The 16,799-nt window shown below is 39.4% G+C and overlaps 1 protein-coding gene and 1 long non-coding RNA gene across 5 annotated transcripts in view; one reads left to right on the top strand and one right to left on the bottom strand.

The window, feature by feature from the left end:
• The window catches only part of GRM5 (glutamate metabotropic receptor 5), a 597,259-nt gene that overhangs the window by 321,435 nt on the left and 259,025 nt on the right, over positions 1–16,799 (top strand). The window lies entirely within an intron of this gene.
• Positions 8,556–16,799, bottom strand: part of LOC122676914 — a 262,627-nt gene continuing 254,383 nt past the window's right edge. For 2 of the 3 annotated variants that reach the window (XR_006335661.1, XR_006335662.1), the window contains 3 exons: positions 13,091–13,334; positions 10,077–10,251; positions 8,556–8,772 (listed from right to left, as the gene is read on the bottom strand). This is a non-coding gene — a long non-coding RNA (uncharacterized LOC122676914). The remainder of the gene's footprint in view (positions 8,773–10,076; positions 10,252–13,090; positions 13,335–16,799) is intronic. The other variant, XR_006335663.1, reaches the window with a different exon arrangement.

Raw genomic sequence — 16,799 nt, 5'->3', positions numbered from 1 at the left:
GTGTGCACTTAGGCACTCAGTCATGTCCAATTCTTTGTGACCCCATGCACTGCAGCCCTTCAGGCTCCTCTGTCCATGGGGATTCTCCAGGCAAGGATACTGGAGTGGATTGCCATGCCCTCCTCCAGGGGATCTTCCCAACCCAGGGATCAAACCCAGGTCTCCCACACTGCAGGCAGATTCTTTACCATCTGAGCCACCAGGGAAGATATATATATATATGTATATATATATATATATAAATCATATGATGTTTGCTTTTCTCTGTCTGGCTTACTTCACTTGGTATGATAATTTCTAAATCCATTCATATTGCCACAAATGGCACTGTTTCATTCTTTATATAACTGAGTAGTATTCCATCACACACACACACATACACACACACACACACACACACATCACATTCTTATCCATTCATCTTTTGATGGTCACTTAGTTTGCGTCCATGACTTGTCCACTGTAAGTAGTGCTGCAGTGAAAGTTGCTATGTATGTATCTTCCCAAATTATGGTTTTACCTGATACAGGCCCAGGAGTAGAATTGCAGAATCAGATGGTACAGTATTCAGAGAAAAAAGGTCGTCTGCAAGTATGAGCATTGCTGTCTTAACTGTGAAACAGTTGTTCATGTTCAAATTGACCAATCGAAAACTGTAAACTTTGAGATCTTCACATTTACAGAGGCAGATGCTGGAACTGAAGAGAGTTGTCTGTCACTAACATATTTGCTGCTCAGTTATCCCAAACAATAGATAGGGCAGTTTGAAGTAAAGGCTTGGAAGTAGATGAAAATAAAATAAAATTAAATTAAAAAATAATAAATAAAATAATAGTATCTTATTATAATGCAAATTTAGGAAAGGAAGCATGTCAAATGTAATTCAGGAACCTGAGGACACCATTTTACTGAGGTTTTGACTATTGATTTTTCTATAACATTTTCTAAATACCCATTTATTGCACAAATGTTGGAACATAATACTTAGGTTACCAGCTATTCATTATATAATAAATCTTTTTATAATCTATTCTTATGTTTTCTCTTCAGAAGAGATTTTAAAACTATGTTAAAATACAAATAATAAAATAATAACACTGTAAAAATACAGAAACATGAGTTTAAACATTTTAAAAATGCCTTGTGATTTCAAATGTTAGTAACAGCTAACAGTGTTTTGCTTCTAAACTACTCTCTGAATAACTGAATTTTTAAAATCTATTTTCACTTTCCAACTTCATTCTAGTTTATTCATTTTCATATGTATATTTCAAAAAATATTGTAATTATGAATTTGACATTCTACCTTTTATCACTTTAACATTTTTAATACTTTGTGTATTATGTAATTTTCTTATGCGTTGATTTCAATGACTGCAAAATATTACATCATGTCGCTAAACATATTTACCCTAACCATTCTGTTACTCCTGGAGATACAGGTTATTTTTACTGTTATAAGCAATGCTAGGACAAATATCCATTTACATATAAATAGATTTTTTTTCTAAATAAAAAATAGTAAGTATCTAGAAACATCCACAGAGAAGGCAATGGCACCCCACTCCAGTACTCTTGCCTGGAAAATCCCATGGATGGAGGAGCCTGGTAGGCTGTGGTCCATGGGGTCGCTAAGAGTCGGACACGACTGAGTGACTTCACTTTCACTTTTCACTTTCACACATTGGAGAAGGAAATGGCAATCCACTCCAGTGTTCTTGCCTGGAGAATCCCAGGGACGGGGGAGCCTGGTGGGCTGCCGTCTATGGGATCACACAGAGTCGGACACGACTGAAGTGACCTAGGAGCAGCAGAAACATACACTTCTAAAGTGACGTATGTTCTAGTTCCTAAAAGTAAATTTGGTTTATTTCACTGATCAAAAAATATATATGGCACTTTTGTAATTGAATTTTCATTACTGATAATTAATATTGTTCAGTTTGATGGAAATTATTAAAATAATGAATACGTTTGTTCTGAAACCCAGAGAAGGAAATCTTCCAAAGATATGCAGCAAATTCATACAAAAGATAGGAAAGTAACCTAAGGTCCCTACATTTTGTTTAACCTTTCTTTCAAAACATGTTTAATTGCATACCATGAATCAAAATCATCATTGCTGTCTCTTGGGTACTAAGATGAGTAAAACCATCTTTGCCCTCAAGAAGGTTATAGCCTATAGGGGAAAATGGGCAAAAACATTCATTTTTGGTGTAGTAAGTTCTTTTAGAAGAACATACCCAGGTATCATTTGATAATAATTATTAATATCAATTCAGTATTACATTTTTGATGAGTGATTTTAATCTCCATAATAGTCCTTTGAGATACAAGTAAAATCGGGCCCATCTAAAGGGCTTCCCAGGTGGCACAGTGGTAAAGAATCCACTTGTTAATACAGGAGATGTGGGTTCAATCCCTGGGTGGGGAAGATCCCCTGGAAAAAGAAATGGTGGCCCACTCCGGTATTCTTGCTTGGAAAATCCCATGGACAGAGGAGCCTGGCAGGCTACAGACCATGGGTTCGCCAAGAGTCAGACACAACTTAGCAACTGAACAACAATGATACTGTAGAATCGCTTGATGATAAAAGTTAGAGACTAAAATCATGACAAGATGCCCCATCCACACCTTGTTTTCCATAGACCTGGAATAAAATACCATAAGAGCGTCTGTACAGGTCTCTGATGTAGCTCTCTTCTTGCTGACATGCTCGTATGATCTGCCTCAGTACTGGCATATTGGTCTGGAGGGCAGATAACTACACATGCAATTTACAAACAGTAATGCTTGCTCTAGCACATACAGGCATTATGAAATGTCCAAGGCTCAGCTTTTTTGTGAAAAAAGAAAAGATGTGAGAGAACTTAACATATAAGGGAGGTTTAATATATATTACGAGTCTCTAAATTTCATTAATTTTCATCAACATTTAAGTGTTGAATACCTTCTGGGTATAAGACACTGGGGCTTCCTGAGAAAGATGCCATTCCTGACTTCAGCTTAGTTCTAGAGGTTGGTCATGCAGATCTAATCAACTCTTAACTCTGTCTGCGAAAAGGCTGAGACCTAGATGTGAATGCTAATGACTGCACTGTTAGAAAAAGCTATCGACATTGAACTTTGTATCTGAACATAGGAAGCAACACTTTCTGGACACTGATTATTCTCTTAGTAGACATTAAATTTTTTTTTCAAAACTTGAGCTTCAAGATGCAGGATCCTATCTAGACATAATATCTGTGATTCAAATTATCTGTTTCTCTAGTGGCGTCTTCTTAAAATCCTTGAATTCACAATTTATTTATTTAAGTAGCTTAATAACTCAGAATTTAGTTTGATCTACCCAGTGCATCTATTAATACTTCCCAGATGAAGAGACAGATTTGGAGGCTACACAAGGCTGCACAGCCTTAACATGGGAGCCTTGGGCCAGGGGCCAGGAGTTGCCCAGTACTCTTGCTAAACTGGGATACCTCATTCTTGGTATACTGATGGTAAATGATTTTGTACACCTGATGGGATGGCTACTGACACTATGAAATGACTATTCTAATCTTGTCATGGTTCTTGCCATGAAAGGGGATTTAATGAAAGAGAATTAGACAATTTAGTTTCTCCATCCATGAACAACCTGTAGAGAGACATGCCTGAGTGGGTCAAATGGAAGGCACCATGGAAAATGCTAGCAAAGTGGGACCCTGCTTTCTTCAAACTCACATATTTGTAAGAAAGCTAGAAAGGAAGACAGGGAACCCCAGCTCCACTATGTAGTACCAGGTGTCTTAGTTGAGGAAATAGCCTTGTTGGATAGGGACCTCCAGAGTGAAGCTGCAGGAGTCAGCCTGTTCTGGCTTTGAACTGACTCAGACCATGCAACTAGTTTCTTGCAAAGTGATGCCAAGAAAGAGACAGACCAAAAATAAGCCTCCCAGGGCCATCAGAACTTATCTTTCTTCACCTCTGTAAGCTTGGGTAGATATAAGATCAATTTGCACATGAAAACACAAAATCCCTGGAGAAGTTAGTCTATGAGTCCAAAATTTAAGCAAATTTCATATTATTACTCAGAATAGTAGATTTTAGGAAAGTTTTGTTTTGATTTTGGTTTCTAAAATTGTTTATTTTTCTGCATGCTTAAGGTGGGCCTTATTTCTTGTCGGAAGTTAAAACTGGAAGGATCTTCAGAAACCATAGTGCTGAGTTCCTTTGGTTGTGACTAAGAGAGATGAAGAGGTTTTTTGTAAGGACATAAATAGAGTGACCACAATGGATGTCTAAATCAGTACAACTTTGGATGCACCTCCAATGCACTATTACTCTGGGAGAACAGGCATGAAAGGAAATACCACAGGAAAACTAGCCTTTATGGTTCCTTTAGGCATAAAAGTAAGTAATGATGGTCTCCTTTGAATTTGGTTATCAAACGATTTTGCAAGTGCACCCTCTTCTGGATCAGGAGGCAGAGCCCAAGTCTGTGGGTGTCGGGTGTCAGAAGGATGGAGAATGGCATTTCCCCAGGCTGTGTCACCTGCCCAGACTGACATCTGGACACCATGACTTTGCAGATTTGAGAATAGGGTGAAAAAGTGATGAACTGCATTCCAGTTGTATAGTAGGGGAAAGACAGAAGCACACAGAGATGTGTGTGCATGCACATGGGAAGGTGCGGCTCATTATAGCCCCGGGCTGTCTTCATACCCAGAATATTGGGCGTGGGGACAGCAGACACATTTTAGACCCTGCTTACCTGTTAAAGGGAAGGGAAACCCAACCTCCTTCCAGATTCTTCTTGGCTCAGGGTCTGGGGAACGAGACTGCTGTGTGCAAACAAAGCTGACAGGCATGAATAGAAACAGGTGCGAGGTGACATGTAACACAGTTTTACTCAGGTGAAATTAAACAAGTTAACGGCCATGGAAAATGTGTGTCCTGAGAACTTGTTTTTATTTCATTTTCCAGCAAAATGGAATGCCAGCAAAACTACATTTTCAGGCTAAGTTTCCTGACCATAGAGTGCCAGGGAAGCTGAGAGATTTCATTTCACTGTTAAAGTAACAGTTATCTTTGGGAGAATGGAGGGAAAGCCCATGAGGCAGGGGTGAGAATGTGGTGAATATCAACGTTTTAAAAAACTAGCACCAAATTTAATGTATTGCTTAGAGTTACATAATGAGATGATTTCATTAGAGCGAATAACTCGTGTTACAAAAGCGGTGATAATTTAAAACCGGTTTATTTTGAATGAGCACATTAAATGCAGAATCTCAATAATAGACTAGTTTAGGAGTAGATTACACAGTTTATTTTCATATATTGTTATCCTGTGTGTGCGCGCTCAGTCACTCACTCATGTCTGACACTTTGCAAGCCTGGGGACTGTAGCCTGCCAGGATCCATGGGATTTTCCCATCAAGAACACTGCAGTGGGTTGCCACACCCTCCTCTAGGGGATCTCCCTGACCCAGGGATTGAACCCGTGTCTCATGCGTCTCCTGCACTGGCAGGCAGATTCTTTACCACTTGGCCACCTGGGGAACCCATGTTCTTACCTTATTACATGTTTAATTTAGTGAACCTAAACTCCATCTATGATGTCTCTCCCTGGTCACACAGTACAGCCATCTGGTTTCCACAACCTATCAATGACAACTCTGGAATCTGTTTTCAATTTTCTGTATAAATCATCAGACACAGGCTCTTTAAAAATGCATAATTGGCTGCTTTTATTTAGCACCTACTCTACCAAGTATTGTGGGATTTTTAGAAAAATAACTCACAAAACTTTTGTTTTAGGTTTCTAGCATTTGTGCCACTAAAACGGATTCAAATAGTCTCAAATTTAAATCAGGTTTGCAGGTTGAGGAAACACAACTGAGAGGGCCTTTTATTTTGCAAAAGAAGTTGGATCTTCCCAGTGCACCAGCCCTGAGCACTTGTCTCAGGCATCCAACCCCAGAGGGATGGGATGGGGAGGGAGGCGGGAGGGGGGATCGGGATGGGGAACACATGTAAATCCATGGCTGATTCATGTCAATGTATGGCAAAAACCACTACAATATTGTAAAGTAATTAGCCTCCAACTAATAAAAATAAATGAAAAAATTAAAAAATAAAAAAAAGAAGTTGGAAGATAAGACTACTTTGGTCAACTTATTCTGTAACCTAGTGTTTCTTAAAATGTCAGTCACAATGATTTCACTTATCAGAAATAATTTCTGTGCTGTTTCTGAATCAAACCATTTCTATATTGAAATAAGGATTTTAGAAGGAGAATTTGCTTTACTTCTATAAATGGAAGAATGCAGTCATTTTAATAAACACAGTTCAGTTCAGTTCAGGCACTCAGTCATGTCCGACTCTTTGCGACCCCATGGACTGCAGCACGCCAGGCCTCCTGTCCATCACCAACTCCCAGAGCCTACTCAAACTCAAGTCCATAGAGTCAGTGATATCATCCAATATTACAAGTTAACCATAAAAAAATTCATGATTGTTGAAATAAAAGTATTCATCAGTAAGTACCTAAAAATTATCTTGTATATTCCCAGTGGTCTTCACACTGTACTTTGCTAAACGTTATTCACCCAGTGTCTTAGAAATGCAGAGCGCATGGGCATCAGGAGGAGGCTGATTTAGCATGTGGGGAAACATCTAAGGCAGGGTCAGTAGGATTGGTTAGAGGCACTCTTATTTTCTGCACTTTTCTTTCACTACTGCATTTTGTTCTTAGAGAAGCCAGTTGCCTTCTGTAAAGTGTATTAATTCCCCTGAGCTTCCCCAGAACCATAAACATTTGCAATAATAACATTTATTCTGGTTCCTGAGAGGCTCCTCTGCTATTATGTAACACAGACAAGCAGGAAAAAAAAAAAAAAAAAACATCTGCAGTCCTGTGGGGTCAACTCCCAGAAATCTTAATATCTATCCACAAAAACTTTGCTATTTCCAGCTTTTTAATTTTCACTTGTTATTGTGTCTAAGAGTACCATGTATATATAGATGGCAGCATTTCTCATCTTCTCTGAAAGAGAAAAATCTCATAGAATTTGCTGGGCTCTCAAGGTATATCCCTGGTGGCTCAGAGGGTAAAGCGTCTGCCTGCAATGCGGGAGACCAGGGTTCGATCCCTGGGTTGGGAAGATTCCCTGGAAAAGGAAATGGCAACCCACTCCAGTATTCTTGCCTGGCAAATCCCATGGACTTCTCTGGTGGCGCTAGTGGTAAAAACAAACAAACAAACAAACAAAAAAAACCCATCTGCCGATGCACGAGACATAAAAGACATGGGTTCTATCCTTGGGTGGGGAAGATCCCTTGGAGAAGGAAATGCAACCCACTCCAGTATTCTTGTTTGGGAAGTCCCATGGACAGAGGAGCCTGGCAGGCTACAGTCTTTGCAATAGCAAAGAGTCAGACATGACCGAGCATCTTAGCATGCATGCATTATATATATTATTGCTAAATAGTTTTATTGGCCAATGAAATCTATTTGGCAAGATCAATAAATTGTACTAAAATTAAAATGTTCAAGAAATTCAGGAAAAAAATGCCCTTAAGTAATCACAACTTTGGAAGGATTATTTGACAGGGATCCTAGGTTAAGGCATCTCTGATGTCACACAGTCCTGGGAAAACCCTGCCGGGACAGGCCTTCCAGGGTTGGTAGGGTGGTGTGAGTTCTCTTTGCTTAGATACAGGGAGGCTTGTCAGGGACCAGGAAGGGGATGGAATGAGACTTTGTGTTCTGAGATCAATAAAGTTTTGCATGGGGAGGGTTAATTTTGACTCTTAATCAGAGACTACTTCATCTTCTTTCTCCATGGATTCTCCCATTCTGAATATTTTTCTCTACAAATAATAGTCTTTCAGTGCAGGAAAGGCAACTTTAGTGTTAGATGTTTCTTAAATGTATAACCCCATCCTCTGAATTCATGTTTCTCCTTCTGAAAAATAAGGTGATTGTGTCTACTTTGACAGGCTATTATAAAGATGAAACAAGGTAATATTGACAGAACCCAGCATGATACATAGTAGACATTCAAATAAATGTCAGTTCTTCCCCAGAGCCAGTGTTGGACATGATATGGTATTTTAAAAATAGTGTGGATTTCTTCGTTGTTGTTTTTCAGTCACCAGTTCATGTCCAACTCTTTGCGATGCCATGGACTGCAGCCTGCCAGGCTTTCCTGTCCACTATCTTCCGGAGTTTGTGCAAACTCATGCCCATCGAGTTGACAATGCCATCAAACCATCTCATCCTCTGTCACCTCCTTCTCCCCCTGCCCTCAACCTTTTCCAGTGGATTTCTTGCTTTTTATATATGTATAATACCTATTCATAACACTGCACTCTACTTATTGTACATATGGTCATTGTACATTACTGGTTCATTCATTTGAAAAATATGGATTGCTATGTCCATGGAACAGACGCTTGGAATTTAGAGGCTAATGGAACAGGGTCCTGCCCTCAATGAGCTTGCAATCAAACATGAGAGACATACATTTCAACAAACGATTTTAATACAACTTGGTAAGTGCTGTGACGGCGGCATGCACAGTGTGTGGTGGAGCTCAGAAGGAGTGCTCCAATTTGGTGGTAGACAGGGACATTTCAAAATGGAAATGGATGCATATTGACTGTGGCATCACTGAAGGAAGAATTAGGATGCAGTCTGAGAGAACCTGGACAGATCTTACTTTTGGTTTCATTTCTGTGGGGTGTCTAGCAACAGGAGCCTTGATCCGAGGTCAGTTTAGACTGAAGCTGGGACATAAAGGGACTCTGTTAGTCTAGAAGATATACATGCTATCAGCTGTTGGGGAAGTCAGCAAATTCATACACACAAACATGTAAACACAGATATACACACATTATTTATGCTGAAGTATAGCTGATTTACAATGTCTTAGTTTCAGGTATAATATATGTATATATATGTGTGTGTGTGTGTTCTTTACATATTCTTTCCAATTATATTTGATTACAAGACATTGAATATAGCTCTCTGTGCTACACAGTAGGTTTTTATTGTTATTTTATACATAGTAGTGTGTATATGCAGCTATGTGTGACTGATACCAACTTTTTGGAGTCATTTAAAAGAGGGCAATCGTTCTGGATAATATATGTTTCTATTTGGAGTAGTGCACTGATAAAGATTTTGTTTTTAATTTGTGGTTACTATCTGGAAGTATAATATTTATTTGTTTGTTATCTATTCATTTACTCAATTACTTACTCAATCAATTACTTACTGATTTTCTGCAATGCCCAATCATTGTGATGGGCTCTAAGAATAAAGCAGTGAGTAAAATACATACAAAATCTGACTCTCATGAGACATAATGTCTAGAGAATGGGATAAATTCAAATAGATTACCATGAAATAATAATTACGAGACATAGCGTGAAGAGAAAGTATGGAGTATTAGGAAGCTGGTAGCTTTAGAGCCCAGCGTGAGCAGAGTGCCAGGGACGGTGTCCTGGGAAAAGGTGGGTTTGGTGCAGACCTGAGGAACGCAGATGCTTTTAGTAGGTGAAGATAGAGGGAAGGAGCAGAGAGGTGAATAGACTTTGGAGGATGTTTAGGGCAATAAACCGTCCTGTAAGATGCTGTAATAGTGGACACATGTCATCACGCACTTGTCAGAACCCACAGAATGTACAGTACAGTGAAGTCTAATGTAAACTTCAGTGGACTTTAGCCAATAAGAATCTATCAGCGCTGTAAGAAGTACACTACGCTAATGCAGTACATTAACAGTAAGGGAAACTGGGGGTGCACAGAGAGGATATATGGGAAATCTATCCTTTCTGATAAATTTCTCCATAAATCTGAAACTGCTGTAAAAAATAAAGTCTATTAATTTAAAAATATAAATAAATCATGGCATCGCCACGAATTGCTAGAAAGCCCAAACTAAACAGAGAATTCTGTCATATGGCAAACAATGGGAAATTTCTGGCTTTTTGCCCAGGGCTCTCCCTTGTCTCAGGGCGGAGAGATTTACTGTGCCGGTATCTCCCGGACAAATGTGAGAGATTGAGGTAGTAAGAAGCAACCGTACCTGGAGTTGTGCATGTTATAGTCTCTGAAAAATACAAAAGCTGCCATGAAGTGATTCCTCAGGCTTCTGGGTTTTCTTTCTGCTCAGCGCGTAGCGATGTGTCTGAGAGGGTCACAGCAAGAGCTCTGGGGCAGGATGGAGCAATGTCAAAAAGCCCAGCAGATTCCCCAGGAAGCTATAAATGTTAGAGGGAGATGTTACTTCAGGTCATCAGAGCCCTCGGTGGTAGCACCAACTCAAATTATCACACAGTTTTACAGAAGCGGCTTATTAATATCATTCTACAATTCTACACCCTGCCCCCACCCCCAGAAAAAAGGCCAAAACCAGAGAAAGGTACAAACACAGCGTCAAATATGTTTACAAGCTAAATGCACAGGCGCTAACTGCTAGTGATTCTCACCATGCCATATACTCTTCACTAAATGTGGACCCAGAGAATATTCAGTTATTTGATGCTTTTTCTCATTGCTTTGCTAATTGATTTAGAAATGAGAATTGACCCAATACTCAGTGACGGGCCATGTGTTCAGCTTGTGATAATTAGATATCACCAGTCATGCCATCACACCTTACATTCCCAGGCTGTTTTTCTGGGAAGAAATTAGAAAGCAATGAGGTGTGTCTTCATAAAAGTGAGCAGTCTCTCAAATTTGCATATGCTATTGTGAAGAACAAGAGCTGTCTTTTCCTTTGTCAATTTCTTTTCACATATTTGATAATCTTGGTACAATAGGACATTCTCATCTACATTAACCTCGGAAGCATACATTTTTCATTACAAAGAGAGACTTCATATATGCTCTGCATTCATTTCCAACAAACTGTCAATGGCTGGGTGTCAGTAACTAACTGTCAGTTACTGAGATGGACCATGATAAAACTGAGTGTGCATTTGTAACAGTATGATTCTGGGGAGGTTTATTCTTGTTTGGAATAATTGCTGATATTTATCTTAAAAGTATAAGTATACATGATCAATGCCAATACAATGAAAGATAGTGCCACACCTATGTTAAATTATGTTCTTGTAGTTGCTAATTTGCACTAAACATATTTTTCTAAATTAGGAAGACCGCTCCCACTTTTGAACAGTTCCTAGTTTTCTACTCCTCAGTTGATAAGATCAAGAAAATATGAAACACAGGATTCTTTTTTTTTTTATTTTTTTTATTTATTTATTTTTTTTTTAATTTTTTTATTAGTTGGAGGCTAATTGCTTCACAACATTTCAGTGGGTTTTGTCATACATTGATATGAATCAGCCATAGATTTACACTTATTCCCCATCCCGATCCCCCCTCCCATCTCCCTCTCCACCCGATTCCTCTGGGTCTTCCCAGTGCACCAGGCCGGAGCACTTGTCTCATGCATCCCACCTGGGCTGGTGATCTGTGAAACACAGGATTCTTATGTTCAGATTCCCAAATGTTGGTGAGGTGGCTGTAATGAACAGATGCTATAAAGACTACAAAGGTCTATGGACCTTTCTCAACCCCATGTTCACGACAAAATAAGGCTCAAAGTCTAGAAAGAAGGAAAGTTAGTTGTTCTTTCCATGACAGAAATACCATTATAGTGAACCATTACTGAGTATGCTTCTGTGTTACAGGCATGATGCTAAACATCTAACGTGTATTCTCATTTAACCTTCCAACAATCCTACATTGAATTTCTTTTATTATTGAATTTATAGCTAAGCAGAAAAAGTTTCAAAAAGGTTAAATTATGTACTTAAGGTCACACTGGAGGTAAAGTGACAATGCCAGGATTTGAACCCATAGACTAAACTGCCACTCCAGTATCCTTGCCTGGAAAATCCCATGGATGGAGGAGCCTGCTAGGCTGCAGTCCGTGGGGTCGCGAAGAGTCGGACACGACTGAGTGACTTCACTTTCACTAAAATGCTACATCATTGCTAACCTATATTAACCAATATATATTTGTTTTACCTTATGGAAAAAAAACACCTGAGGTTTTTCAGACATTACTGAACATTTGTTGCTCTCCACAGGGACTGGTTTTGAGCCAAGAATGATTTTAAGCTCAACATGGAACACCCCACCACACACACAGGCATGCAGGCGTGCACACACACAAACACACACACACTCTCTCTCCTAGAAATGATTGTCCTACAGACACTGCATGAGTAAGTCCATAGAATGGTCTTAAGATAGGGCACATAAGGATTTTCAGAGAGGTTGAACAGAAATGCTCCCAACGTTCTTTTTAGCTTTTCTAAGATGTATTGGCTTCATTTTTAGTAAACTGGCGCGTCTCCCCATTACAGAGAAGAGAGTGCCCAGTGGCCTTTCACAGCAGACAGTCTGGTTTTAGTAACTAGAAATGGGAAAGGTCTGAGCAAGCCAATAGGTCCCATTAGCTTCATATTGCCAAAAGGAATAGAGAGGGTAAGCAAATGGTCTAAAACAAATGCATCTTTTGTTGTTGCTCCCAGGCTGTTGCCCAGGTACTCAGCTAGTGAAGTCTGTCCGTTTCTCATCCCATTTATCAGGGGGGGACTGCAGGGAGGAAGCCATGTGCTCTGAAAGGGCTTCGTGGAGATTGTGCCCTGTCTAGAATGGGTATCTGGTAACATCTGCATGAAGTATATGTCAAGCTAACACACTTTTGGCTTTGATTTGTGGGGTACAACTTTAAAGCCTTCTTCAACCATCTGATTGTGAGAGAGGCAGGGTCTAAGCAGTTTTTTTAAGGTGAACAGCAGGTTATCATGCAGATATTCCTGCAAGTACCTTTTATGAGAGGCTGGGTGTGGTCTCTTAGGTCATCTGCATTTTTCTAATTAGTTAATTTTTACTTGAAGGGTAATTGCTTTACACTGTTGTGTTGGTTTCTACCAAACATCAACATGTATCAGCCATTTAATGAAAAGGTGCTCACCCTTCTCTTCACTTAACTGTCTGCGAGGGAGAAGTAAGGTTCTGATGAGATCTGCACTCAGCAGCCCCTATAAAAGACTCCGGCTCATAGCTCTTGCAGAGTATTACCTTGAGTTCACGGCCGCTTCTTAGTTGTCAAGACAATACTCAAGAAAACGCCTTCAATTTTGTATAGCAGAGCCGTGCTGCTCTCCCCTTCTCCTGTGCGTCTCGTCATAATTTTGTACATGGCATTCATTTATTCTACAGATATCAACTGGATGTCTCCTGTATACCAGGGCCTGTTTCAGGCTCTGGGGATAAAGCAGTGGACAAAACAGACACATATCCCAGTCTTCATATGGCTGATATCCTAGTAAGGAGAGACAAGCAACAAGGGGATGAGTTAGTAATGTGTGTACCATGTTAGCGAGCTTCCCAGGTGGCCCAGTGGAAAGAACCTGCCTGCCAGTGCAGGAGACTTGGGTTCAATCCCTGGGTTGTGAAGATCCCCTGGAGAAGGAATGGTGACCCACTCCACTATTCTTGCCTGGGAAATCCCATGGACAGCAGATCCTGGTGGGTTACAGTCCACGGGGCTGCTAAAGAGTTGCTACGACTTAGTGACTAAACACTTCCCTGGTGGCTCAGAGGGGTAAAGCGTCTGTCTACATTGTGGGAGACCTGGGTTTGATCCCTGTGTCGGGAAGATCCCCTGGAGAAGGAAATGGCAATCCACTCCAGTACTATTGCCTGGAAAATCCCATGGACAGAGGAGCCTGGTAGGCTATAGTCCATGGGGTTGCATGGACAGAGGAGCCTGGTTGGCTATAGTCCATGGGGTTGCAAAGAGTCGGACATGACTGAGCGACTTCACTCACTTTAGTGACTAAACCACAGCAACAACACCATGTTAGATGGCAATAAATACTAAGGAGAAAAAAATATAACAGGGAAGGGAAAGACAGTGATGGACAAGGGAGGCAGGGAATGATGCCATCCCAACAGGACGGCCAGGCATGCTTTGCTGCCTTGGAGTGACAACTGGAAGCAGATAAGGATTTAGTTCAATGTCACCTTTTGGGTGAGGTCTTTTCCAGAGTGTGTGAGTGATCTGGGAAAGGAGTCCTGTGTCTGCTCAGCCATTATGGAATGTACACTATAAGTTAAGTCTTTAGAGTAAAAAGTGAATTAGACTTTGTGCTCTCCTTCATGTAAGAGTAGGAGAAATGGTCATGAATAAATAATTGCAATGCAGTGAAATATGTAGAGATAGAGACAAAAAAAAGTTAAGCGGAAAACAGGAAGATAGGCAAACTGGGCCCAAGGGAAGTACTAGCAGGCTCAGGCTTCTTCTCAATATTTTGATAAATTTCCTTATAATCTTTCTAATACATTAATAGGTTTTATTTTAATTGGTAACATATCATTATCCTTCTGACTATAAATAGTTATTATAGAAATTATGGAAAAACACCAAAGTATTGGGCAGAATACAAATACATCTGTAGTTTGCCTGCACAGACAAAAAATGCTAACATTTTGATATATTTCTCAGATACGCATTTTCCTAGATGTATACGTTTTTAGTGTACATCATATGAATGTACCATGGACATTTCCCCACATCTTTAAATATTGTTCAAGAACACAATGACTAGAGAATAATATTCTGTTGTATGGGAAGATCTGATTTATTTACTTGGAAATAATTTAGGTTGGAGCTTAAAAACATGGGCTGGGGAGTCAAATACAAGTGCACTTGAGTCCTTACTGTGAATCTGCCTGCTGGCTGTCTCAGGGAACTCAGTCTCTATAAACCTCCATTTCCTCATCATTAAAATGAGATCACAAAGGGATCTAGTTCATAGGTTTCTTAGGAAGATTAGATAAATTGTGGAAAACGGTTTCAAAGCATAGTGATTGGAGTCAGTAAACGTTCAATAAATATAAGTTAACTACTATCGTTAACAGTATCAACAAATCTGATAAGTATATGGAATAAAACATTAACATCTCTTTCTTAATGTTTCAGTATCTATAAAATAATCTTAATATACACAAAGATTAACATGTGTTTTTCATTAGTATGTAAAAATACTCAATAGACATTATTGGCTATATTGGCTTTCTGTGGTAAAGAGGACTGATTCCTATTTAAGTGGCTTAGTTTATGGAACAGAAGCTTGTTTTTGTACTGCGTGCTTTTTCTCTGAAGACAGGAAGCTGTTGCATTGTGTCGTTTGGCTAGTAAGACACAGACCTACATGATGGTCTGCTGCTTTTCTAAATAAGAAGCAGAAATACAAGCAACTGGTTGGCTTAGCCTTCATAAGGTCAGAGTCACTCTAAGTTAGCCCAGTCCTGAGCAGTCTAGGGAATCAACCTCTGGCCTGAGCCACTCAGCCTCAGAGCTGGCGCTTGCCCAAGCCGCCCATGACTTTCCAAACCAAACTCTGCTCCTTATACCATCAACTCACATCTTTTTCTCCCCCTGTGTTCCTTCTTAGAGCAATGCTCTGCTGGCAGAAACATGCATTTTTTATCACTATTTTTGTAAGAAACTTTTAGAATGATAGAAAATCATAGACTTATAAAACTGGCAAGAGATTTTAATGTGCATCTAATTCAGTACTTCCTAAATTTGGCTGTGAATCAGTATGATCTAGGGCTATGATCAAAACAGAAATTCTCAGGCCCAATCCCAGAGAGCTGCATTCTGTATGTTTAATATGCTCCAGGAGTTATTCTTATATACAACCAGGTTTAGAAAACACTGATTTGCTCTAATCTTCCCACCTAAAATAAAGCTATGAGCTAATTCAGGCAGGAATTGTATCCTTCCTCCATTATGTCTTTGATCCCTAATAGTACATATCCAGTGCAGAAATCCATACTTGGCACTTAATAAATACCTGTTAAAATGAGTTTGAAACCGCAGTATATCCTTGGAATTACTTATTTGTGTATTGTGCTTACTCATCCTTGTTTCAAAAAAGATTTAAGGTATCTTACAAATATTCATGTAAAATCTCTCTCCATTCTGAATCCGGAAAGGATTCAATTGTACAATAATCCAAGAAGGATTAGCAGCTCTGACTGCTTCCTAGATAAAGTGTAATTCTCAAATTAGTAACATTTATTTTACTGAGAATCATATGTATTTTTTCTTCCATGTAAAGTGTTATCATGGAGAGGTATTATGACATAGTTGAAAAATCATGTGTCATGCAGTCAGATAAACCTACATTCAAATCTTCCTCTTTGCACCCACACTTAGCCCATGGTAGCTCTGAAGTCCTGGGAAATGCATTTAACCATTCTTTACACTATTTCTTCAATGACAAGATTCAACCTAATTCATTTTTATCTGACAGGTATTTTTTTCAGCATCTATTATGTAAGATGCTGTTTTAAGCACTTGGGGAACAAAACAGACAAGAATCACCACCCTCATGATGCTTTTATTCTATAAGGCATAATTATGCCTATTGCAGAGGATCAATATGAGGGTGAAATGTACACAAAGGATGCATATACTCATAAACATTTCATAAATGTTAATTTTCTTCCCCACCTTTGATTTTCTTCTGATCATATAGGACAACCCAAAATGTCATTGAGAAAATAATTCTCCCTATTGTCCCTTTGCCAAAAAACTTTGAATTTTGAAGATAAATCAGGCAGATGCTAACATCCCCTGCCCCCCCAAAAAAGTCCCTTGATCTGTATTTAGGCTCTTTCTTCCACGGAGGATTACTGGAATTTACAGACACCTTTGGAATTTTTCAATTTGACTGGTCCCAGGGGAAGAGCCAGCAAGCATTCATGTCTTCAC

This window comes from Cervus elaphus, chromosome 2 (assembly GCF_910594005.1).
Source record: "Cervus elaphus chromosome 2, mCerEla1.1, whole genome shotgun sequence".
Lineage (NCBI taxonomy): Eukaryota > Metazoa > Chordata > Mammalia > Artiodactyla > Cervidae > Cervus > Cervus elaphus.
This window is presented reverse-complemented; position numbering and strand designations above follow the sequence as displayed.